Source organism: Oryzias latipes, chromosome 17 (assembly GCF_053564925.1).
Source record: "Oryzias latipes strain Hd-rR chromosome 17, Olatipes_Hd-rR_3.1".
In the NCBI taxonomy this organism is placed as follows: domain Eukaryota; kingdom Metazoa; phylum Chordata; class Actinopteri; order Beloniformes; family Adrianichthyidae; genus Oryzias; species Oryzias latipes.
This window is the reverse complement of record NC_136253.1, coordinates 13,683,454-13,707,415: the sequence shown is the minus strand read 5'-3', so window position 1 is coordinate 13,707,415 and position 23,962 is coordinate 13,683,454. Positions and strand designations below refer to the sequence as shown.

Below are 23,962 nucleotides of genomic sequence, written 5' to 3'. Positions count from 1 at the left end.
AGACATATGATCCTCCACCCGTCTAGATTTATTTCTGCCATAAAATGCTAGCCTCTCTGCCCACTATAAAATTTTAAAATTTTAAATTAAATTTTAAAAAATTTAATTTAATTTAGATTAAATTTCAAATTTTATCCCTGGCCATAGAAACCATATCGCTGATGAGCTCTAGCTTCAAATTCCAAGATTTAAAATTTGTGTCCACAAGCCAATTCTCTATCTGCCTTGCTTTCAAGCAGATGACACTCTAAGAAGAGTATCTCCATTTAGAGACTTGTTGTCATCCGCCTCTTAATGCATGAGGTTCAACCCAGCTAAAATACTATTAAAACTTATGATCTCTCATTGATCTCAAATTTTTCGTCATTTGAGACAGACGTGCCAATTAATATTTCAGTAGTCTGTGCTTTTGTTGTCCACCTATTTAAGAACCGCTGATATCAAGTGCAAAGCATCAAATCCAGCCGAGCTGCAGTACATTACCACATGAGATGTCAAACTTCCTCATCTACGAATCACCTTGGACACCTTTTCATTCGCCTGCTCCTCAATGACCTTCTAAGGTGTGTCCCTCCAGAAATGAAAAAAAGGTTACCTCTCCCTTTCCCATTGGTGCATATAACATTTCACTGTCTATTCTCTGTCGGAATCTGCTTCTGATGGTTTTCTATGATGCGATGACTCCACTGTTTATTACCAGCATCTTTGTAACAATACAAAGCCCCCTTCCCTTGGGAGAGTTCTGCATCTTTACTGTCATTGACACAATGACAATAATTAAACATTTTGTTATGTTTTCCAGTTTTTTTGTTATTTAATTTAAAACATAATCACCTGAAGGCACAATGATGCTATCTCTAATAAATCTGTCTTTGTTTTCTCAGCATTTTTTTATCTGAGTTTACAGTTAATGTGGCCGGTCATCACCAACTACAGGGGTTGTCAAGTAACTACAGACCATCGGAGTGCAGCGCTAGCACTGTGAGGAAGTCCTTTATCCAGGCACATGTGAAGGGGGGGCAGGCCTAAAGTGTCCAGTTTTTTGATCAGTACGTCCGGGATGATCGTATTGAAGGCAGAGCTATAGTCCACAAAGAGCATCCGGACATAGCTCTGCTGCTTCTCCAGGTAGCTCAGCGCAGCAATGAAGGACCAGCTAAGGTGATGGCCGGTTTGTGTGGTATGCAAACTGGTGGGGGTCGAGGTCTGGGGGGAGGTGATCGTTGATGTGCCGGAGGACCAGTCTCTCAAAGCACCTTATGATTACTGGAGTGAGCGCCACCGGATGGTAGTCGTTGAGGCTGGAAATGGGAGACTTCTTCGGCACTGGGATGATGGTGGCACATTTCAGACAGGAAGGTATCACTGCCTGGGCCAGAGAGAGGTTGAAGATCTCTTTGAAGATGGGTGCGAAATGAGGAGCACATGCTCCAAGCACTTTGCCAGGAACTCCATCTGGGCCACCTGCCTTTCTGGGGTTCACTGCTAGGAGCGCCTTCCAGACGTCGTCCTCAGTCAGAGTGAGTGGCGTGATTGGAGAAGTGGATCTGGTGGAGCTGGATGGGATTGGGGGTGGGACTGGGGCTTGTGCGGCAGAGTTCTGTTTTGGAGCTTCAAAGTGTGCAAAGAAGTTGTTCAGCTCCTCTGCTAGCGCTCCACTCAATCTGTAGCTACTTGACAACCCCTGTAGTTGGTGATGTCATGTATGCCATTCCACGGACCGGCCCCAGGTTGTGAGGCTGGGCCCCCACCTCTCCCCCACACGCACACTAAGCACTGACTGCCCACAGGGCTGTGTGCTTCGCCCACTCCTGTACTGCCTCTACACCCACAACTGCAGTCCGCAGCATGACAGCAACCTCATCGAGGAGTTTGCTGATGACACCACTGTCGTCGGACTAATTTCAAAGGGAGATGAGGCAGCCTACAGGAAGGAGGTCCTGAAGCTGGCAGCTTGGTGCTCAGACAACAACTTAGCTCTGAACACCAAGAAAACCAAGGAAATCATTGTGGACTTCAGGAGGCACAGCCTCGACCCAGCTCCCCTCTACATCAATGGAGAGCGTGTGGAGAGGGTCCACACCTTCCTGTTTCTGGGAGTTGTATTTTCCAACAACATCTCCTGGACATTTCCCACCCTGGCTCTAGACTGTTTGACCTGTTGCTCTCAGGAAGGCGCTACAGGTGCATCAGATCAAGGACAAACCGCCTCAAAAACAGTTTTTTTCCCTGAAGCCATGACCATGATCAGTGACTAAAAAATAGAATTTCAGCTCTAACCTACAACACAGCAGACAACACAATTTCTAAAAGTTCCAGAGTCTCTGTCCTGGACTTTTAGGTACTGATCCTTCCAGAATGTGAATGTGGATTTGAGCTTCTTCATGGTCTACATCTGCAGTTTTTATTGAATCAGCTTCTCTAGTTTCAGAAACACAAACTGCTCTGGTTCAGAGAAATGTTCTGTTCAGACAGAATGGGATTGAAACCCAAAGTGTGGTTTTCTCAGAGGAGCAGAGATCTTTCTGCTTCTGTTTGACTGCATGAAAGCAGCAGAGACCAGAAGTGAGACAGAAACTCTGAGAGTGGAAGTGAGCTCTGAATGCTGAATGTGTCTGTGTTTGGACTCCCAGCAGAACTGTGCTGCTCTCTCATGTTCCTGTGGTTTCAGGTGGAGCAGAAGAAAACAGACTGATTGACTTCAGGATAACTGAACACGTGCACAACTCTACATTTCCTCTTTCATGCTGTCACTTTCTGCATGTATCTTTCATCTAATAACTGCAGGAATATTTGTCATTTTCTTCTCTCATTTCACACAGCAGTTCACCAAGGTCCTCCACTGCAGACAGAGACAGTCATGTTGATCTGAACATTAGAGAAACTCATCGTGGAGCTGAAATATGATCCTGATTCACTCAGATGACACTTTAACAGCACACAGGTTTTTGTAACACACTTTCTCACTGTGTGGGTACATTTTTGGATCTGGAACTGGACTGTTTTTAACGGGTAAGAAGAACCATTTCTGCTCCTTCAGCTGTTTGATTGTAGAAAATGTGTTTCAAGTCAGTTTCTGCTGCTTCAGCTTCACATGTTAGTTTGTTCATCATTAGCAGAGAATTCATCAAGCAGCCATTGTTCCAGAAGAAAAGCTGAATCATTTCTGCAAACATGTTGAAATCTCACTGAACAACTAAACTGATTCTTGATTTCTGCAAATCTGAGTGATGTTGCAAATATTTAGAGTTTGATGGTCTCACTGATTCTGGAACATCTGCTGGTTTCTGAGAACAAGATCAGATCTGAGCTTCAACTGAATTGAACTGAAGTTTGGAAACAAAACGGAGGAAAATGATCATGTTGAAGTAAATCAAGATTCACAAAAAGTTGTAAATATTGATCTTGACTTTTAACTTGTTTAAAATAAATTGAAATGATAAATTATACATAAATTTGAAAAATACAAAGCACTTTGCACAATTTAAGTTCGAGTGTTTACTAAAGTAATAATCATTTAAAAATTGATTTTTCAGATTAATTAATGATCATAACATTTTATTAGCGTTTCTTTGTGAAATATTTAGAATCTAAAATGTCTGACAATCAAGAAAGTCTTTAATGTGAGATGAAACGGCTTATTTGACAAACTTGATATGTTTTTTGGTCTCTTTTTTCTTTCTTGAATGTTTTCAAAAATGTGAGGTTAGGTTATAAGCTGTTTCATAGATTCAAAGTAAAATAAAATAAAAATTTAGACCAGCAAACCAAAAGAAGATCATTTGTTTTTTTTAATAAAATGACTAAAGTTCTGGATGATATGTAAGGGTTAATGGCCGACAAAGTATGCAGTATCACTTTTAAACCCACGCTGTGGAAGCCTAAACCGTCCGACGTGAAACGGAGGATAGTTGCTTCCGCGAAGTGCGTTAAAAAGTAATAATGCACACTTTGAAGGCCATTAACCCGCTTATACCATGGTCACAAAAGAAATAAAGAGTAACCAATTTTTAGTCCTTAATTCTTGTTTTTTTTTATTCCAACTTGGATCACTTTTCTCACAAAAAGCGAAGTATTTATAAATAGTTTGCGTCGCCCAGCACTACCGCTGTAGTCAAGATTTGATATATATATGCTGATCTTTCCAATGGGCTGAATAAAGCATTAGTTCAGAGAGAAAGTTCACCCCTTAACGCTTGTTTTTGTCCAAATGATGAAGCAAAAGTATGATTTAAAGAAGCCGGCACAGTGATAAAAAACATTTAAGCTAGATGACCGGAACTTCTTTTTTCACCGTGCGGTTATCAGGTTTTAACGCACATCCAGCAGCCAATCAGAATCAAGTATTCACCCGGACCATGGTATGAAAAAGATTTTTTTAAATGTTAAAAAATATAAAAATGTTATCATAGAGTGACAAGTAAATCGATTAACAAACTTCAAATTCAGCATTTTTAATATTTTCAATCACAGATTTAATGTTTAATTTCCAAATTTCTAAAGATCTTTTTCTTCCAAATGAGTTAGTCTGAGTGTAGAAATGATTTGCAGCCGTCGTGTCTCCTGATGACGGTTTGATGTGAAGCTGAATCCAGTGAGTGAAGTGAACTTTGTGCTGCATTGATGAGGAGTTTAGTGATCAGAGTTCATGGAGTTTCCAGGATCAGACTGAATGCACTTCTGGAAGCTGCTGTTGACTGTGTGAGTGTGTGTCTGTGCTGCTTGTTGCTGCTGTCAAACTTCAGATGAGTCCGTAGTGAAGCCCGTGGTGAGCGTGTACCCAGCAGCATCCAGAGTCCATGTGGAGGGGAGCAGCTCCCTGCTGTGTCTGGCCTCAGCCATGTTTCCTCCTGTGGTCCAGTTCTCCTGGAAAAGACAGAAGAACAACGGACCACTGGAGGACCTGACCTCTGAAGAGCAGCTGGATCTCAGAGAGTCGGGACGCAGCGCCTCCATCCTGCTGCTCCATCAGCAAGAGGACAGCTCCTATAAATACATCTGCTCCGTCAAACACGAGGGGGGCACAGTGGAGGCCCAAACACAACAAGGTAATGAAGGCTTGGTGACTGTGTTCAACAGAGATTCAGCTTCATGCTGACTCTTTCTGACTCTTTCTCTGTTTCAGAGGTTCCTGCACTTCCAGCTGCAGGTTCTACAGCAGCTCCAACATCCCATCCAGCAGCTCCAACATCCCATCCAGCATCTTCCAGCATTCTAGCAGAGGGAACAGCCTCTGTTCCTCCTCTGGACCTGGTGGAGCTGTCCTTCCAGTCTGAGTGCAGGGTGAAGCTGCTCTGCCTGCTGTACTCAGTGCTGATAGTGAAGAGTCTGGTGTACTGCTGTGGACTCTCTCTGCTGATGATCCTCAGAAACAAGGGAGCATCCACCAACTCCAGACATGCTGAATGACTGTTTTCTGCTCGTCTTTTCTCTCCATCAAATCTCCTCCTTTCATCTCATTCATCACTTTGATCATAGTTCTCAAATGTTCTTCATGACTTGCTGTAGATCCTTCATCAAACTGTGTCAGCTGTGTTGTAGAGATGGAACTTTGCATTTTTCTGCTTTTTCATTTACATTTTCTGTTTATACACATTGATCCATATTCTTACATTTTATTTACAACAATATTTTCAATAAACTTCAAGACAATTTTCCTGTTTGAAGACATTTAACTGTAAGTTTGTGATTCTTTCAAGAACATCAACAAATCAAAAGTTTCCATGCAGCAGAATAAAGACAGAGAGCAGAGAGGAGGGAGGTTGATGAGTGAACAGCAGCAGATATGAATCTGCTCTCAGTGGTTTGGATTACAGGAAATGCTGCTGACAGACAATCAAACTGCCTGCAGATGTGTGTGTTTGTGCTCTGCAGCTTTCACACCCTGAACTCTGGCTACACAATTGAGAACAAACACAAAAGAAATACACAAACATCATTTTTGTGTTTCTGATTATGACAAATATCCTCCTGTTTTGTGTTTTAGACATTGGTTTCAGTAAATATAGAATCTCAAATCCCAAAATACATGTATTCATATTTTATTTCTTCATGAGGATTCTGAATTCAGAGCTTTAAATGAATCATCACTTCCATTGTCTCTAATCATGGGTAGAGGAGAGAGGGTAAAGAGGGGAAGATGGAGAGGATAAAAACAAAAAATCATGAACCAGAAGATGGAAAATCTAAAAATAGACAACAACTAAAGTTGTTTGAAACTTAACATTATTAATGCTGTTCTTAACCCTTCCGCTCGCTTAGGTTGGCATGTGCTTTGGGGTCTGCATGACCCCCCTCCAAAAAAATATAACTCCCTCCGCTGTTTTACAGGGCATAAGTGACCCCACGAGGCATTTCTCGGTGGCCAGCACGAAACCCATTCCCTCCGCTGTTTTACAGGGCATAAGTGACCCCACGAGACAATAATTTTTTTTTTTTTTTTCTCTCCATCCTCTCCGCTGTTTTACAGGGCATAAGTGACCCCACGAGGCATTTCTCGGTGGCCAACACGAAACCCATTCCCTCCGCTGTTTTACAGGGCATAAGTGACCCCACGAGACAATACTTTATTTTTTTTCTCTCTCCATCCTCTCTTCATTTTCTTTACACCCCAAGACCAGGGGGTGGAGAGGGAGGGAGGAGGGTATCATTTTTTTTAAATTTATTTTTATACCCCTCGCGCTGTGCTTTGGCGTGCATTCGACCCCGTATTATTAAAAAAAAAAAAGCGTTCACTCCGCTGTTTTACGGAGCTCAAATGACCCCAAGAGACAATACTTTATTTTTTTTTTCTCAAAAAAAAAAAAAGCGTTCACTCCGCTGTTTTACGGAGTGCAAATGACCCCAAGAGACAATACTATTTTTTTTTTCTCCAAAACCAAAAGCGTTCACTCCGCTGTTTTAGGGAGTGCAAATGACCCCACGAGGCTATGCTTTTTTATTTTCCTATCTTCATTTTCCTTACACTGCACGACCACCAGGGGGAAGGGGGGGGGGGGATCAATTTTTTTTTTAAATTTATTTTCATACCCCTCGCGCTGTGCTTTCGCGTGCATTCGAACCCGAATTATTAAAAAAAAAAAAAGCGTTCACTCCGCTGTTTTACGGAGTGCAAATGACCCCACGAGACAATGCTTTTTTTCATCCACTCTTCATTTTCCTTACCCCTCCCACTCGCTCAGGTGGGCATGTGCTTTGGGGTCTGCATGATCCCCCAGAGGGTGGAGGGGATTGGGGGGGGCATCAATCTATTTATTTATTTATTTTCATACCCCTCGCGCTGTGGAGTTTGCGACTACTATTCGCAGTCCAGCCTGTTCCTGTGACGCTTTGAGTGTGTGAAATATTGTTGTTGTTTTTGTAAAAAAAAAAAATGCTTTTGTCTTTTCACGGTTGCTTGTGTTACAGTAAGCTTGCCTGTGAAACTCAATAAAACAATGATGGAGTTGATGTGTTTTTTTTCTTGTTGTTTTTTTTTTCTTTCAACCATTTTTCACTCCAGCAAGGCATGAGTCAAGGTAAGTAAACTTTACAGCGACTTTTTCTTTTTAGCTGGGACTTTTGATTATGTTTTATGCCTTTCTTTTTTTAAAAAAAAAACCTGTTGCAACTGTAAGACTTTAGATTATTATTAAATACCTTTTATTTATTTTTTTGTTTCTTTTTTTGTTGTTTGTTTTTGCTTTCAAAAAATAAAAAGTTGTGTCTCAGCTCGCTTTTTGGAAAATCAGTTTTAAGACAGGAGCAGTTGGTGCAATACCTCCACACCAGGTGGTGGCAGTATTGCACCATTCTGTTTTTCTTGTCAAGCTGCAGGAACGTAAAACAACTTCCTGTTAGCATAGCGACACATATGAAGAATGGCAGAGTGGAAGAATTGCAGTTTCTGTGGTGTTCCAGGCTGTTCGTCTTCCAACCAAAAACAGCCCTACTTTTCATTTCATTATTTTCCTGTGGATCCAAACCTCAAACCCAAATGATATAGGCGATCCGAAGAGAGGAAGGGCATAGTTTAATGTAAACACAGGTGGCACCCTCTGCTCTGCTGCCGGCAATTTCGCTCCGGATTGTGGTGCGGCTGCGTCGTTCGTCGCCCGAAGAGTGGTGTTGTCCCGAGCCTTTTCCCTTGGAAAAACTTTACTGCTCCTTTGAGAATGGAGTCATTATATGACAGAACCTCAAACATCGGGCTATGCAGCTATGCTGTGAAGATAGCAACATGGTGGCTAAGCTAAGGCAGTAAATGGATCAGGACTACGTGACACACCCACCTGCAGGTAAGGTTGTTCATAATGTGTTTGGTTAACGTTAGTCAACTATGTGTACCGTTATTGGATAAATGCATTTCTACCTGAACAAATTAATGTTTATAATCAGTGATGAAAGTCTTCCGGGAATTCCCGGAAATCCGGGTTTTTGAGCAAACCGAACGTACTTTCCGGGAAATAAAGACCTGATCTCTACGGACAAATCGCTTTCCGGATTAGAAAATGGTCTGAAATCAGCTAATTTTAGCTTTATTTTCTATATTTCTCCGCAGATGGCTTCCTCTATGGTCGTGGCCATCTTTCGTCTTCCCGGCCTAATTGACCAATGACGGGACGTTTTAGTTGCTTTCGGATGCGTCGACGGGTCTGATTGGCTCTGTCTGCACCACGTGGTCAGCGTGACTTGCTTCCCTAGAGACCAAAACTGGCGGACCCACGCTAAACTTTCACAAACACATCTGAAGAGTTTGCGATCAAATTTGTGTTAAAATAATGGCAGGCATCGTCATTATTGAGCGTGGTCACGACCTCAGTTGTGAGAAGACGATAAAAAACAAATTGAAGTGGTCTTGGCTGGAAAAAAAAAAAAAGATTTTTAAGGTAGTGTAGGTCAAATACTTTTTTGTGTAAAATAATCTCAAAACCACATTTTGAAATAATTTCAATTTTAGTTTTGAGTTTCAGTTTTTATTTTGAATACATTTCTCTATCTAATTTATTTGTATTTCCTAATTACCATGATTTAGTTCAGTATAGTTAACATTAATTATAAGTATTTGATGGTTTGGACCCGCACTCCCTTAAAAAATAATGTTTACAATGTTTAGTTTAGTTTGTATGTTTGTTTTGATATTTCCCAGATTACTTAGTATTGGTGTTAAAGAATTGATGTATTATGTTATAGAATTATAGTTTAAAGCAGATCCCATATTTTGATGTAATTATAGTTTGAGAAAACAGTGCAAGTGGATGTTGTACATCAGTCATTTCTAAAGCAGAAATAATGTATAAATAACTGAGGTATTTTCATAGAATATCATAGTTACTGGTGTTCTTTTTGCCATTTGGGGCTTTGATGTTACTATATTTTAGCAATTGTATGTTTTGCAGCTTTAAGGAAAAGCGTAGATTGTAGGATTGTGTTACTTTGAGCAATTTTCCGAATTCTTTTTTAGGACCAGCAAGTCCTTAATGGAGAGTCAAACTAGGGGTTTGAATGACAAATCATGATGCTCCAATTAGTCTTAGTTTCTTGATAAAGAAGTGAATAACTAGCTGCCAGAATGCACCAGAATGCATCTAAGACCACGTATTTTTCCAAAATTTCGCTCTGTGCCCGCCATATCGCTCAAAGAAAAGTTCAGGGATTTTTTCCTTGCCTGACTTTCATCACTGTTAATAAAAGCTGTTCATGCTCTCACCTATTTTAATTACATGTATTTAATTAATTTAGAGTATTTTGTCATTTTGTATTTTCTTTAACAAAAATAAATGAAACCTTTTTGTAATTAAATACTTAACATACTTTTCAAATCATGATTACTGTGTTGTGGTGAAAGGTAGCAAATGTTTTAATACTGATTTTTAATTTCTTTATCTTCACAGGTGCTCTGGATGAGGCTTTCCATGACTTAGAAGCCAAGTTCCTTTGCTGGAGCCAGGAGTCGATGTCATGGCGGACAAAGAGTTCCTCGTTCAAGACCTCATTACTGACATTGGATCTAAGCTCATCATTCCACCTTTTAAGCGTTCAGCTCCATCAGCAAGGAGGAAACGGAACAAACGCAGTCATGCCCCGCCTCAGAATTATGGTGGAAGGAGTGATCTGTAGGATAAAGTCCTTTCACATCAGGGACTCTCTCGTGCCGCTCACACTGATGGGCAGTGTGAATCAGATCTGGCTTAACTGCCGTGTTTTGGCAAATTGTCAAGGACTTTTTTGTTTTGAAGAGTGAATTAATGTTTGGTATGTAAATAATGTATAATGTGCAAATAGTATGGAAAAATTTAGTGTTCCCACATATTCTTAAAATCTAATTAAATATAATTGTTATATTCTTAATATTTTTCTGTTGAAATGTGACTTTGACTTCACACAAAAATTAGATGAACAAATAAAACAATTTTGGTCAAAATTGTGCCTCATTTACTTTTTTGGTATGCGTAACAACTGATTAATCACAACACAAATAACATCAAACATTTACAATAAAAAACAACATTACAGATCAACAGTAAGACAGAAGGCTGAACTAATTGTTAAAGACAAGATAAGTGTAATTTCAGGTAGCTGGGACGTTTGATTATGTTTTATGTCTTTCTTTTTTTTTTTTTAAAAAAAACCTGTTGCAACTGTAAGACTTTAGATTATTATTAAATACCTTTTATTTATTTTTTGGTTTCTTTTTTTGTTGTTTGTTTTTGCTTTAAAAAAAAAAATAAAAAGTTGTGTCTCAGCTCGCTTTTTGGAAAATCAGTTTTAAGACAGGACCAGTTGGTGCAATACCTCCACACCAGGTGGTGGCAGTATTGCACCATTCTGTTTTTCTTGTCAAGCTGCAGGAACCGGAAATCAGAAGCTATGCGGTCTACCACGCACGCATTTAATTGCTTTTAAAAACTATAAACACTAAATTGTGCAGCACTGTATGCCGTTATAGTTATCAATTAGGGAGGGAATTCGGACACAGCTTTTCAGGACTTTTGGAACCTTGAGATTTAATGTTTACAAGCTTCACGTGTTTACATGGCTTTGTTACAAAACGGTGAGTTTTCCCGGTCATATGTGGGCTTACCAGATATATCAAAAATAGAGATTAAAACATTTCTTAAAATGTAAAGACAACTCAAAGATGATGATATAATATTTTTCTACATTTTCTCATGTGATGCACACGTGTCGAACTACGTTGGTTACATATATTGATTACAATTAATGATTGCTATTACTTTTATAAAGAGCTTATATGTGGCTTGAAAAGTAACGAAAATAACATGTCATTCTGGGGGGGAGGTCCGGTCCACATCAGCGCCATCTTCCTTCATGTCATCGTCGTCCTCATCAGAAGAACTGCCGATATAAATGACTCCAACATGACTGTAAGGTATCGCATGTTCCCCATAGATTTCCATCTGTAAAAGATATAAAGACGTTAGGGAAATTTCATGTGTAATTGCATTAATTATTCATTAAAGAATAATGAATCAAAATTGCTTGAAAAGTAAAAAAAAAAAAAACAATACATTACCTGGTTGGGTTGCATGTTATGGTTTATTGAAAGTGGTCTCTGGTTTTTTGTCTTCAAAGTGAATTTTTCATCACTTTCTGTCTGCACGCCTTTGTCAATCTTCGCAGGTTTGTCTGCTGTTGGAGTGCCTTCAGTTGAAGATGTGACATCTTCTATCATCTTTTCATCTTGGAAACTGGTTAGGTTTCTATTGATGCCTTCACAGCACAGGTATTGTCCTCCACAGAGGCAAAAACACCTCTTCCCTGAGCCAGGTTCAGGTGAACCAAAACCTTGGAGGTCCTTAAGATCTGCAGAAAAAAATGAAGGGGTAAAAGTTGTCCCGTCTAAATTTCTTTCGTGAATAATGCTAAGATCTTCCATCTTGTGCTCCAATCTGTTGTCCTGGGGAAAGCCTGAAGTAGAATGGGGAGGCCTTTATTTAAATCCTCTGTCTGGAGTCTGACTTCCTAATAAGGTTGAGGAGCAAGGTCGTAAATCAAAAGTTCCGAAGTTTATGGTTGCTCCTTTACCATAAACACATACATTTTAACTCAAGGATCAGAATTAGCTATTCTATCATTGTGCCATGTCATGTCAGACACCTCAGAACCCACACAGATTTAAATCTATGGAGGTTTTTAATACTAAACTCTGTGACATTTATGTGTGCTTTCTAGTATATTTAACCCTTAGATGCGCAACATGGGTCTAAAATGACCCGCATTCATTTTCTATGTAATCTTATGATGGCTGAGTTTTCATTTTGTTGTATCTTTTAATATATATATATTTTTTGCTGTTGAACATTCCAAGTATGCTTTAGATTTCTTGTTTTTATTAACCCAGAATAAGATTTTCAGTTTCGAACAATTTCAGATACCTTGGCATTAACATAACAAAAGATATATCTGGACTTTTTAAACAAAATTTTCTGAATCTTTACCAACAAACAGACAAACAATTTAAGCGTCTAGGTAATGTACCCATCTCATTAGCTGGTCGTGTAAATATAGTTAGAATGAACGTATTGCCAAAATATTTATTCCTTTTCCAATGCATCCCTATTATAATTCATTAAAAGTTTTAAAAAAAATTAAAGCCGCTAGCGGCGTTGTATGGCCCGCAGACGCAACCCGCCTTCCACGCCCAACTCTACGCACCACCGCCCTCACCGCCCACTTTTGATAATGGCTAGTCAAAACTGCATATGCTAATTATGCTAACAATGCTAGCTATGCTAATGTGGCTAAAAGTGCTAGCATTGCGATCAGCATCATTAACTGACTCAGAAAAACACATTACCTAAAATGCTAATTATGCTAACTATGCTAGCTATGCTAATGTGGCTAAAAGTGCTAGCATAGCGATCAGCATCATTAACTGACTCAGAAAAACACATTATCTAAACTGCTAATAATGCTAACAATGCTAGCTATGCTAATGTGGCTAAGAGTGCTAGCATAGCGATCAGCATCATAAACTGACTCAGAAAAACACATTCCTCCATTGGTGAGAGCTATACGTCATAAGTTAGTAAAAAAAACGACTTTTTCCAAAATGGCGGCTTTTCTGTTGAGTTTATCTCCATAGCAACCATTTTATGTTTTGGTCCCCTCGGGAGGACGAACAGATTGACGTCAATTTCGGACAAATCGGTAAAAGTAAAGTTTTTGTCGTCCTTAGCAACAGTGGTTTCATGCTAACCACGCCCACATTCCTTATATGTCCATATCCAGTGTTTTTCAATGTATTCAGTATAAGGCATTAATGCATGCATTCAAATTTCACAGTGGTCCATTAAAAAACATAGGAGTTATAACAGTGCGCCACTTTGCTAGCTCGCCACGTGCACGCCGTTCAAAATCTACAACTTCTGATTCCAACATTTTTTCCACAGTAGCTTGCCATTGATGCCCAAAAAGTTTCGAGACAATCGATGAAAATTCCAACGACAAGTTTACGTTTGAATCCAAAGGCAAAGGTGTTTTTTATAGAAAATTCAAGATGGCCGCCTTTTCCCGAGGTCAAAGGTCGACGAAACTCCAGAGGTAATTGTACACTTATGCTACGGACATGCGAGTCAAATTTCGTGAAAATCGCTCAAAAAAAAGTTCCTTTTTCCATATTGTGTAAAAACGCGAAAAACTCAAAATGGCAGATTTTGGCACAAAATGGCCGCCAAACCGTAGGTCGTGTGGCCATCACGTAATGATTTCAAAACTTTCTTTGGATATACCCGACAAAGTTATCTGGGTTTCGTTAGCCGATTCTTTAAAAAAAAATCCGAATTTTTTTTTTTTTGCCGAGTCAGCACTTTTTTTTGCGATCGTTTTTTGTTTACCACGGCCACATTCCTTTATCGATTTTGTCGTATATGACATCGTTTCGTTCAGAGTGGGTTAGGGAATCGCATATTTCAGTTTCAGGCTATTCCGATAAAATATGTGCGAGCTAGCTAAAATGGCGACGGTTGCGAATTCGCCACGCGCACGTGTCTCAAATTCTACAACTTCTAATTCCAACATTTTGTCCACAGTAGCTTCCCATTGATGCCCGAGAAGTTTCAAAAAGATCGATAAAAATCCCTAGGACGAGTTTTCGTTTGTATCTGTTACTAAAGGTGCTTTTTTTTGAAAATCCAAGATGGCCGCCCCTTGCCAAGGTCAAAGGTCAACGAAACTTCTTTGGCAGTTGTAGAATCGTGTTTTTGGCATGTGTATGCAATTTCGTGAAAATCGCTTGAACAAAAGTGTCGTTTTCCCATATTGTGAAAAAACACGAAAATCGCCATTTCTCTGAGTTCGCCACAAAATGGCCGCCAAGCCGTAGGTGGTGTGGCCATCCCATAATGATTTCATAACTTCTTTGGGATATCTCCAACACGCGTGTTTTGGTTTCGTAACTGTATTTCAAAATATTTTTTTTTCGCCCCATAAGCGATTTTCGGCCCATTCATTTTTTTTACGGGAACGCTCGCCGTGATGTCATCGTCGTGGGGGGGGTGACGTTCTCTTTGCCGAAAATTCATTTTCAATTTATCCTAGGTCTGTGCCAATTTTGGTGAGTTTTCGGGTATGTGGCGGGGGTCAAATTTGCGATCAACGGATCCGTAAGAAAGAAGAAACGTAATAATAATAATAATAATTAAAGCCGCAAGCGGCGTTGTATGGCCCGCAGACGCAACCCGCCTCCACGCCCAACTCTACGCACCACCGCTGACCTCACCGCCCTCACAGCCCGCAAATTAAAAGATAGTCAAGGCTGGATTTGCTAATTATGCTAACAATGCTAACTATGCTAGTGTGGCTAAAAGTGCTAGCATTGCGATCAGCATCATCAACTGACTCAGAAAAACACATTATCTAAAATGCTAATTATGCTAACTATGCTAGCTACGCTAATGTGGCTTAAAGTGCTAGCATTGCGATCAGCATCATCAATGGACTCATAAAAATACATTACCTAAAATTCTAATTATGCTAACTATGCTAGCTATGCTAGCTATGCTAATGTGGCTAAAAGTGCTAGCATAGCGATCAGCATCATCAACTGACTCAGAAAAACACATTACCTAAAATGCTAATTATGCTAACTATGCTAGCTATGCTAATGTGGCTAAAAGTGCTAGCATAGCGATCAGCATCATCAACTGACTCAGAAAAACACATTACCTAAAATGCTAATTATGCTAACTATGCTAGCTATGCTAATGTGGCTAAAAGTGCTAGCATAGCCATCAGCATCATCAACTGACTCAGAAAAACACATTGCCTAAAATGCTAATTATGCTAACTATGCTAGCTATGCTAATGTGGCTAAAAGTGCTAGCATAGCGATCGGCATCATCAACTGACTCAGAAAAACACATTCCTCCATTGGTGAGAGCTATATGCCATAAGTTGATAAAAAACCCACTTTTTCCAAAATGGCGGCTTTTCTGTTGATTTTATCTCCATAGCAACCATTTTATAGTTTGGTCCCCTCGGGAGGACAAACAGATTGACGTCAGTTTCGGACAAATCGGTAAAAGTAAATTTTTGTTGTCCTTAGCAACAGTGGTTTTATGCTAACCACGCCCACATTCCTTATATGTCCATTTCCAGTCTTTTTCAATATATTCAGTTTCAGGCATGAATGCATGCATTCAATTTTCATTGTATTGTATTGAAATGCATGGTGGTTATAACAGTGCGCCACTTTGCTAGCATGCCACGTACACGCCGTTCAAAATCTACAACTTCTAATTCCAACATTTTTTCCACAGTAGCTTGCCATTGATGCCCAAAAAGTTTCGAGATGATTGATGAAAATTCCAACGACAAGTTTAAGTTTGAATCCGGTGGTAAAGGTGTGTTTTATATAAAATTCAAGATGGCCGCCTTTTCCCGAGGTCAAAGGTCGATGAAACTCCAAAGGTGATTGTAGACTTACGCTAGGGACATGCTAGTCAAATTTTGTCAAAATCGCTCGAAAAAAAGTTCATTTTTCCATATTGTGTAAAAACGCGAAAATCTCAAAATGGCAGATTTTGGCACAAAATGGCCGCCAAACCGTAGGTCGTGTCGCCATCACGTAATGATTTCAAAACTTTGTTTGGATATACCCGACAAAGTTATCTGGGTTTCGCTAGCCGATTCTTAAAAAAGAAATCCGATTTATTTATTTTTTGCTGAGTTGGCACTTTTTTTTGCGATCGTTTTTTGTTTACCACGGCCACATTCCTTTATCGATTTTTTCGTATCTGACATCGTTTTGTTCAGTGTGGGCCAGGGAATCGCATATTTCATTTTCACGACATTCCGTTAAAATATGTGCAAGCTAGCTAAAATGGCGACGGTTGCGAATTCGCCACGCGCACGCGTTTCAAAATCTACAACTTCTAATTCCAACATTTTGTCCACAATTGATTGCCATTGATGCCCAAGAAGTTTAAAAAAGATCGATGAAAATTCCTAGGACGAGTTTTCGTTTGAATACCTTACTAAAGGTGCTTTTATTTGAAAATTCAAGATGGCCGCCTCTTCCCAAGGTCAAAGGTCAACGAATCTTCTCTGGTAGTTGTACAATCGTGCTAGTGGCATGTGTGTGCAATTTCGTAAAAATCGCTCAAACAAAAGTATCGTTTTCCCATATTGTCAAAAAACACGAAATTCGCCATTTCTCTGAGTTCGCCACAAAATGGCCGCCAAGCCGTAGGTCGTGTGGCCATCCCATAATGATTTTATAACTTCTTTGGGATATCTCCAACACGCGTGTTTTGGTTTTATACCTGTACTTCGAAATATTTTTTTTTGGCCCCATAAGCGATTTTCAGCCCATTCATTTTTTTTACGGGAACGCTCGCCGTGATGTCATCAACTTCGGGGGGGTGACGTTCTCTTTGCCGAAAATTCATTTCACATTTATCCTAGGTGTGTGCCAATTTTGGTGAGTTTTCGGGTATGTGGCGGGGGTCAAATTTGAGCTCAAACTGTCCGTTAGAAACCAGAAGAATAATAATAATAATAATAAAAAAACTTTCGAAAAACAATATAGAAGTTTTTGCAGTCAGGTGGCCTATGTATTTCAATGCGGCCTGTCTTTTACTATAGGCTGGGCATATCTTTTTGGCTTTAAACCCTTCCTTTGAGGGCTTTTTGAGGCGTTTTCGTGTCTTTGTCGTCATTTTTGCGACTACAATTTTGAGGTTTGTGCGGTGGTGTTGTGCGTGTGTGTGTATATTTTTGTTGCGTTACACAATTGTCGTGTCGTTTTGTGTTTTGGGCGACTTTTGACCCTGTTTTTTGGCGTTTTGACGCGTTTTTTTGACGTTTTGGACCTTTTTGAGTGTTCGACCCTCGTACCAGTTACAATATGGTCCTTGCACTCTGTGAGTGCTGCGGGCCATAATTAAAGCCGCAAGCGGCGTTGTATGGCCCGCAGACGCAACCCGCCTTCCACGCCCAACTCTACGCACCACCGCCCTCAACGCCCTCACCGCCCTCACCACCCTCACCGCTCAAAAATTAAAAGCTAGTCGAGGCTGCATTTGCTTATTATGTTAACTATGCTAACAATGCTAATGTCGCTTAAAGTGCTAGCATAGCGATCAGCATCATCAACCCTCTCAGAAAAACACATTGATCAAAATGCTAATTATGCTAACAATGCTAACTATGCTTATGTGGCTAAAAGTGCTAGCATAGCGATCAGCATCATCAACTGACTCAGAAAAACACATTACCTAAAATGCTTATTATGCTAACTATGCTAGCTATGCTAATGTGGCTAAAAGTGCTAGCATAGCGATCAGCATCATCAACTGACTCAGAAAAACACATTACCTAAAATGCTAATTATGCTAACTATGCTAGTTATGCTAACATAGCTAAAAGTGCTAGCATAGCAATCAGCATCATCAACTTATTCAGAAAAACACATTCCTCCATTGGTGAGAGCTATATGTCATGAGTTCATAAAAAACCCACTTTTTCCAAAATGGCGGCTTTTCTGTTGATTTTATCTCCATAGCAACCATTTTATGTTTTGGTCCCCTCGAGAAGACGAACAGATTGACGTCAGTTTCGGACAAATCGGTAAAAGTAAACTTTTTGTTGTCCTTAGCAACAGGGGTTTTATGCTAACCACGCCCACATTCCTTATATGTCCATATCCAGTGTTTTTCAATGTATTCAGTTTCAGGCATTAATGCATGCATTCAATTTTCACTGTATTGTATTGAAATGCATGGGAGTTATAACAGTGCGCCGTTTTTGCTAGCTTGCCACCCGCACGCCGTTCAAAATCTACAACTTCTAATTCCAACATTTCTTCCACAGTAGCTTACCATTGATGCCCAAAAAGTTTCGCGACGATCGATAAAAATTCCAACGACAAGTTTACGTTTGAATCCGGTGGCAAAGGTGTTTTTTATAGGAAATTTAAGATGGCCGCCTTTTCCCGAGGTCAAAGGTCGATGAAACTCCAGAGGTAATTGTAGACTTATGCTACGGACATGCGAGTCAAATTTCGTGAAAATCGCTCGAAAAAAAGTTCATTTTTCCATATTGTGTAAAAACGCGAAAAACGCAAAATGACAGATTTTGGCACAAAATGGCCGCCAAACCGTAGGTCGTGTCACCGTCCCGTAATGATTTCAAAACGTCCTTTGGATATCGCGGACAAGGGTATATTGGTTTCGTTAGTCCATTCTCAAAAAAAAAGTTCCGAATTTTTTCGTTTTTGCCGAGTCGGCACATTTTTTTGCGACGGTTTTTTGCTTACCACGGCCACATTCCTTTATCGATCTTGTCGTGCGTAGCATCGTTTTGTTCAGCGCGGGCCAAGGAATCGCATATTTCCTCTTCACGACATTCCGATGAAAAATGTGCGAGCTAGCCAAGATGGCAACGGTTGCTAGCTCGCCACGCGCACGCCGTTCAAAATCTACAACTTCTAATTCCAACATTTTGTCCAGAGTAGCTGGCCGTTGGTGCCCGAAAAGTTACGAGACGATTGATGAAAATTCCAACGACGAGTTTTCGTTTGTATCTGGTGCTAAAGGTACTTTTTTGAGAAAATTCCAGATGGCGGCCTTTGCCCAAGGTCAAAGGTCAACGACACTTCTGGGGTGTTTGTAGAGTGGAGCTGGCAGCAAGTGTGTGCAATTGCGTGAAAATCGCTCAAACAAAAGCGTCTTTTCCCCATATTGTGGGAAAACACGAAAATCGCCAATTCTCAGAGTTCGCCACAAAATGGCCGCCAAGCCGTAGGTCGTGTGGCCGTCCCATAATGATTTCAAAACATCTCTGGGATATCCCCGACACGTGTGTCTTGGTTTCGCGGCCGTATTTTGAAGTACATTTTGTTCGGCCCCATACGCGATTTTCGGCCCATTCATTTTTTTGACGGGATCGCTGGCCGTGATGTCATCGTCTTCGGGGGGGTGACGTTGACTTTGTGGAAAATTCATTTGCAATTTATCCCAGGTGTGTGCACGTTTTGGTGACTTTTCGAGCATGCGGCGGGGGTCAAATTCTCGCTGAAAGGCGGCGAAGTCGTCGTTCCAACTGCGAAAACAATATGGTCCTTGCAGTCAGTGACTGCTGCTGCGGGCCATAATAAGGTATGAGGAATAGCAGTGCGCGACTTTGCGAGCTCGCCACGCGGACGCCGTTCAAAATCTACAACTTCTGATTGCAACATTTTTTTCACAGTAGCTTGCCGTTGATGCCCAAAAAGTTTCAAGACGATCGCGGAAAATTCCAACGACAAGTTTACGATTGAATCCAGCGGTAAAGGCGTTTTTTATAGAAAATTCAAGATGGCGGCCTTTTCCCGAGGTCAAAGGTGGACGAAACTCCAGAGGTAGTTGTGGACTTGCTCTAGCAACATGCGAGTCAAATTTCGTGAAAATCGCTCGAAAAAAAGTTCATTTTTCCATATTGTGTAAAAACGCGAAAAACGCAAAATGACAGATTTTGGCACAAAATGGCCGCCAAACCGTAGGTCGTGTCACCGTCCCGTAATGATTTCAAAACGTCCTTTGGATATCGCGGACAAGGGTATATTGGTTTCGTTAGTCCATTCTCAAAAAAAAAGTTCCGAATTTTTTCGTTTTTGCCGAGTCGGCACATTTTTTTGCGACGGTTTTTTGCTTACCACGGCCACATTCCTTTATCGATCTTGTCGTGCGTAGCATCGTTTTGTTCAGCGCGGGCCAAGGAATCGCATATTTCCTCTTCACGACATTCCGATGAAAAATGTGCGAGCTAGCCAAGATGGCAACGGTTGCTAGCTCGCCACGCGCACGCCGTTCAAAATCTACAACTTCTAATTCCAACATTTTGTCCAGAGTAGCTGGCCGTTGGTGCCCGAAAAGTTACGAGACGATTGATGAAAATTCCAACGACGAGTTTTCGTTTGTATCTGGTGCTAAAGGTGCTTTTTTGAGAAAATTCCAGATGGCGGCCTTTGCCCAAGGTCAAAGGTCAACGACACTTCTGGGGTGTTTGTAGAGTGGAGCTGGCAGCAAGTGTGGACAATTGCGTGAAAATCGCTCAAACAAAAGCGTCTTTTCCCCATATTGTGGGAAAACACGAAAATCGGCAATTCTCAGAGTTCGCCACAAAATGGCCGCCAAGCCGTAGGTCGTGTGGCCGTCCCATAATGATTTCAAAACATCTCTGGGATATCCCCGACACGTGTGTCTTGGTTTCGCGGCCGTATTTTGAAGTACATTTTGTTCGGCCCCATACGCGATTTTCGGCCCATTCATTTTTTTGACGGGATCGCTGGCCGTGATGTCATCGTCTTCGGGGGGTGACGTTGACTTTGTGGAAAATTCATTTTCAATTTATCCCAGGTGTGTGCACGTTTTGGTGACTTTTCGAGCATGCGGCGGGGGTCAAATTCTCGCTGAAAGGCGGCGAAGTCGTCGTTCCAACTGCGAAAACAATATGGTCCTTGCAGTCAGTGACTGCTGCTGCGGGCCATAATAAGGTATGAGGAATAGCAGTGCGCGACTTTGCGAGCTCGCCACGCGGACGCCGTTCAAAATCTACAACTTCTGATTGCAACATTTTTTTCACAGTAGCTTGCCGTTGATGCCCAAAAAGTTTCAAGACGATCGCGGAAAATTCCAACGACAAGTTTACGATTGAATCCAGCGGTAAAGGCGTTTTTTATAGAAAATTCAAGATGGCGGCCTTTTCCCGAGGTCAAAGGTGGACGAAACTCCAGAGGTAGTTGTGGACTTGCTCTAGCAACATGCGAGTCAAATTTCGTGAAAATCGCTCGAAAAAAAGTTCATTTTTCCATATTGTGTAAAAACGCGAAAAACGCAAAATGACAGATTTTGGCACAAAATGGCCGCCAAACCGTAGGTCGTGTCACCGTCCCGTAATGATTTCAAAACGTCCTTTGGATATCGCGGACAAGGGTATATTGGTTTCGTTAGTCCATTCTCAAAAAAAAAGTTCCGAATTTTTTCGTTTTTGCCGAGTCGGCACATTTTTTTGCGACGGTTTTTTGCTTACCACGGCCACATTCCTTTATCGATCTTGTCGTGCGTAGCATCGTTTTGTTCAGCGCGGGCCAAGGAATCGCATATTTCCTCTTCACGACATTCCGATGAAAAATGTGCGAGCTAGCCAAGATGGCAACGGTTGCTAGCTCGCCACGCGCACGCCGTTCAAAATCTACAACTTCTAATTCCAACATTTTGTCCAGAGTAGCTGGCCGTTGGTGCCCGAAAAGTTACGAGACGATTGATGAAAATTCCAACGACGAGTTTTCGTTTGTATCTGGTGCTAAAGGTGCTTTTTTGAGAAAATTCCAGATGGCGGCCTTTGCCCAAGGTCAAAGGTCAACGACACTTCTGGGGTGTTTGTAGAGTGGAGCTGGCAGCAAGTGTGGACAATTGCGTGAAAATCGCTCAAACAAAAGCGTCTTTTCCCCATATTGTGGGAAAACACGAAAATCGGCAATTCTCAGAGTTCGCCACAAAATGGCCGCCAAGCCGTAGGTCGTGTGGCCGTCCCATAATGATTTCAAAACATCTCTGGGATATCCCCGACACGTGTGTCTTGGTTTCGCGGCCGTATTTTGAAGTACATTTTGTTCGGCCCCATACGCGATTTTCGGCCCATTCATTTTTTTGACGGGATCGCTGGCCGTGATGTCATCGTCTTCGGGGGGTGACGTTGACTTTGTGGAAAATTCATTTTCAATTTATCCCAGGTGTGTGCACGTTTTGGTGACTTTTCGAGCATGCGGCGGGGGTCAAATTCTCGCTGAAAGGCGGCGAAGTCGTCGTTCCAACTGCGAAAACAATATGGTCCTTGCAGTCAGTGACTGCTGCTGCGGGCCATAATAAGGTATGAGGAATAGCAGTGCGCGACTTTGCGAGCTCGCCACGCGGACGCCGTTCAAAATCTACAACTTCTGATTGCAACATTTTTTTCACAGTAGCTTGCCGTTGATGCCCAAAAAGTTTCAAGACGATCGCGGAAAATTCCAACGACAAGTTTACGATTGAATCCAGCGGTAAAGGCGTTTTTTATAGAAAATTCAAGATGGCGGCCTTTTCCCGAGGTCAAAGGTGGACGAAACTCCAGAGGTAGTTGTGGACTTGCTCTAGCAACATGCGAGTCAAATTTCGTGAAAATCGCTCGAAAAAAAGTTCATTTTTCCATATTGTGTAAAAACGCGAAAAACGCAAAATGACAGATTTTGGCACAAAATGGCCGCCAAACCGTAGGTCGTGTCACCGTCCCGTAATGATTTCAAAACGTCCTTTGGATATCGCGGACAAGGGTATATTGGTTTCGTTAGTCCATTCTCAAAAAAAAAGTTCCGAATTTTTTCGTTTTTGCCGAGTCGGCACATTTTTTTGCGACGGTTTTTTGCTTACCACGGCCACATTCCTTTATCGATCTTGTCGTGCGTAGCATCGTTTTGTTCAGCGCGGGCCAAGGAATCGCATATTTCCTCTTCACGACATTCCGATGAAAAATGTGCGAGCTAGCCAAGATGGCAACGGTTGCTAGCTCGCCACGCGCACGCCGTTCAAAATCTACAACTTCTAATTCCAACATTTTGTCCAGAGTAGCTGGCCGTTGGTGCCCGAAAAGTTACGAGACGATTGATGAAAATTCCAACGACGAGTTTTCGTTTGTATCTGGTGCTAAAGGTGCTTTTTTGAGAAAATTCCAGATGGCGGCCTTTTCCCAAGGTCAAAGGTCAACGACACTTCTGGGGTGTTTGTAGAGTGGAGCTGGCAGCCAGTGTGGACAATTGCGTGAAAATCGCTCAAACAAAAGCGTCTTTTCCCCATATTGTGGGAAAACACGAAAATCGCCAATTCTCAGAGTTCGCCACAAAATGGCCGCCAAGCCGTAGGTCGTGTGGCCGTCCCATAATGATTTCAAAACATCTCTGGGATATCCCCGACACGTGTGTCTTGGTTTCGCGGCCGTATTTTGAAGTACATTTTGTTCGGCCCCATACGCGATTTTCGGCCCATTCATTTTTTTGACGGGATCGCTGGCCGTGATGTCATCGTCTTCGGGGGGGTGACGTTGACTTTGTGGAAAATTCATTTGCAATTTATCCCAGGTGTGTGCACGTTTTGGTGACTTTTCGAGCATGCGGCGGGGGTCAAATTCTCGCTGAAAGGCGGCGAAGTCGTCGTTCCAACTGCGAAAACAATATGGTCCTTGCAGTCAGTGACTGCTGCTGCGGGCCATAATAAGGTATGAGGAATAGCAGTGCGCGACTTTGCGAGCTCGCCACGCGGACGCCGTTCAAAATCTACAACTTCTGATTGCAACATTTTTTTCACAGTAGCTTGCCGTTGATGCCCAAAAAGTTTCAAGACGATCGCGGAAAATTCCAACGACAAGTTTACGATTGAATCCAGCGGTAAAGGCGTTTTTTATAGAAAATTCAAGATGGCGGCCTTTTCCCGAGGTCAAAGGTGGACGA

The 23,962-nt window shown here is 41.4% G+C and overlaps 2 long non-coding RNA genes across 4 annotated transcripts; both read left to right on the top strand.

Annotated features, from left to right (window-relative positions):
* Window positions 1-7,527: 7,527 nt before the first annotated feature.
* On the top strand, window positions 7,528-10,402 carry LOC144986707 (uncharacterized). Its single transcript, XR_013650561.1, has 2 exons — window positions 7,528-8,276; window positions 9,873-10,402. It is a non-coding gene; the product is annotated as an uncharacterized LOC144986707 (long non-coding RNA).
* A 329-nt stretch (window positions 10,403-10,731) lies between these two features.
* Window positions 10,732-12,533, top strand: LOC144986706 (uncharacterized). Of its 3 annotated transcripts, XR_013650560.1 has the most exons (3): window positions 10,732-11,032; window positions 11,281-11,366; window positions 11,623-12,533. It is a non-coding gene; the product is annotated as an uncharacterized LOC144986706 (long non-coding RNA). The 3 variants fall into 3 exon arrangements; XR_013650558.1 differs by lacking the exon at window positions 10,732-11,032 and having other exon boundaries at window positions 11,039-11,366; XR_013650559.1 differs by lacking the exon at window positions 10,732-11,032 and having other exon boundaries at window positions 11,039-11,371.
* The last annotated feature ends 11,429 nt before the right edge of the window (window positions 12,534-23,962 follow it).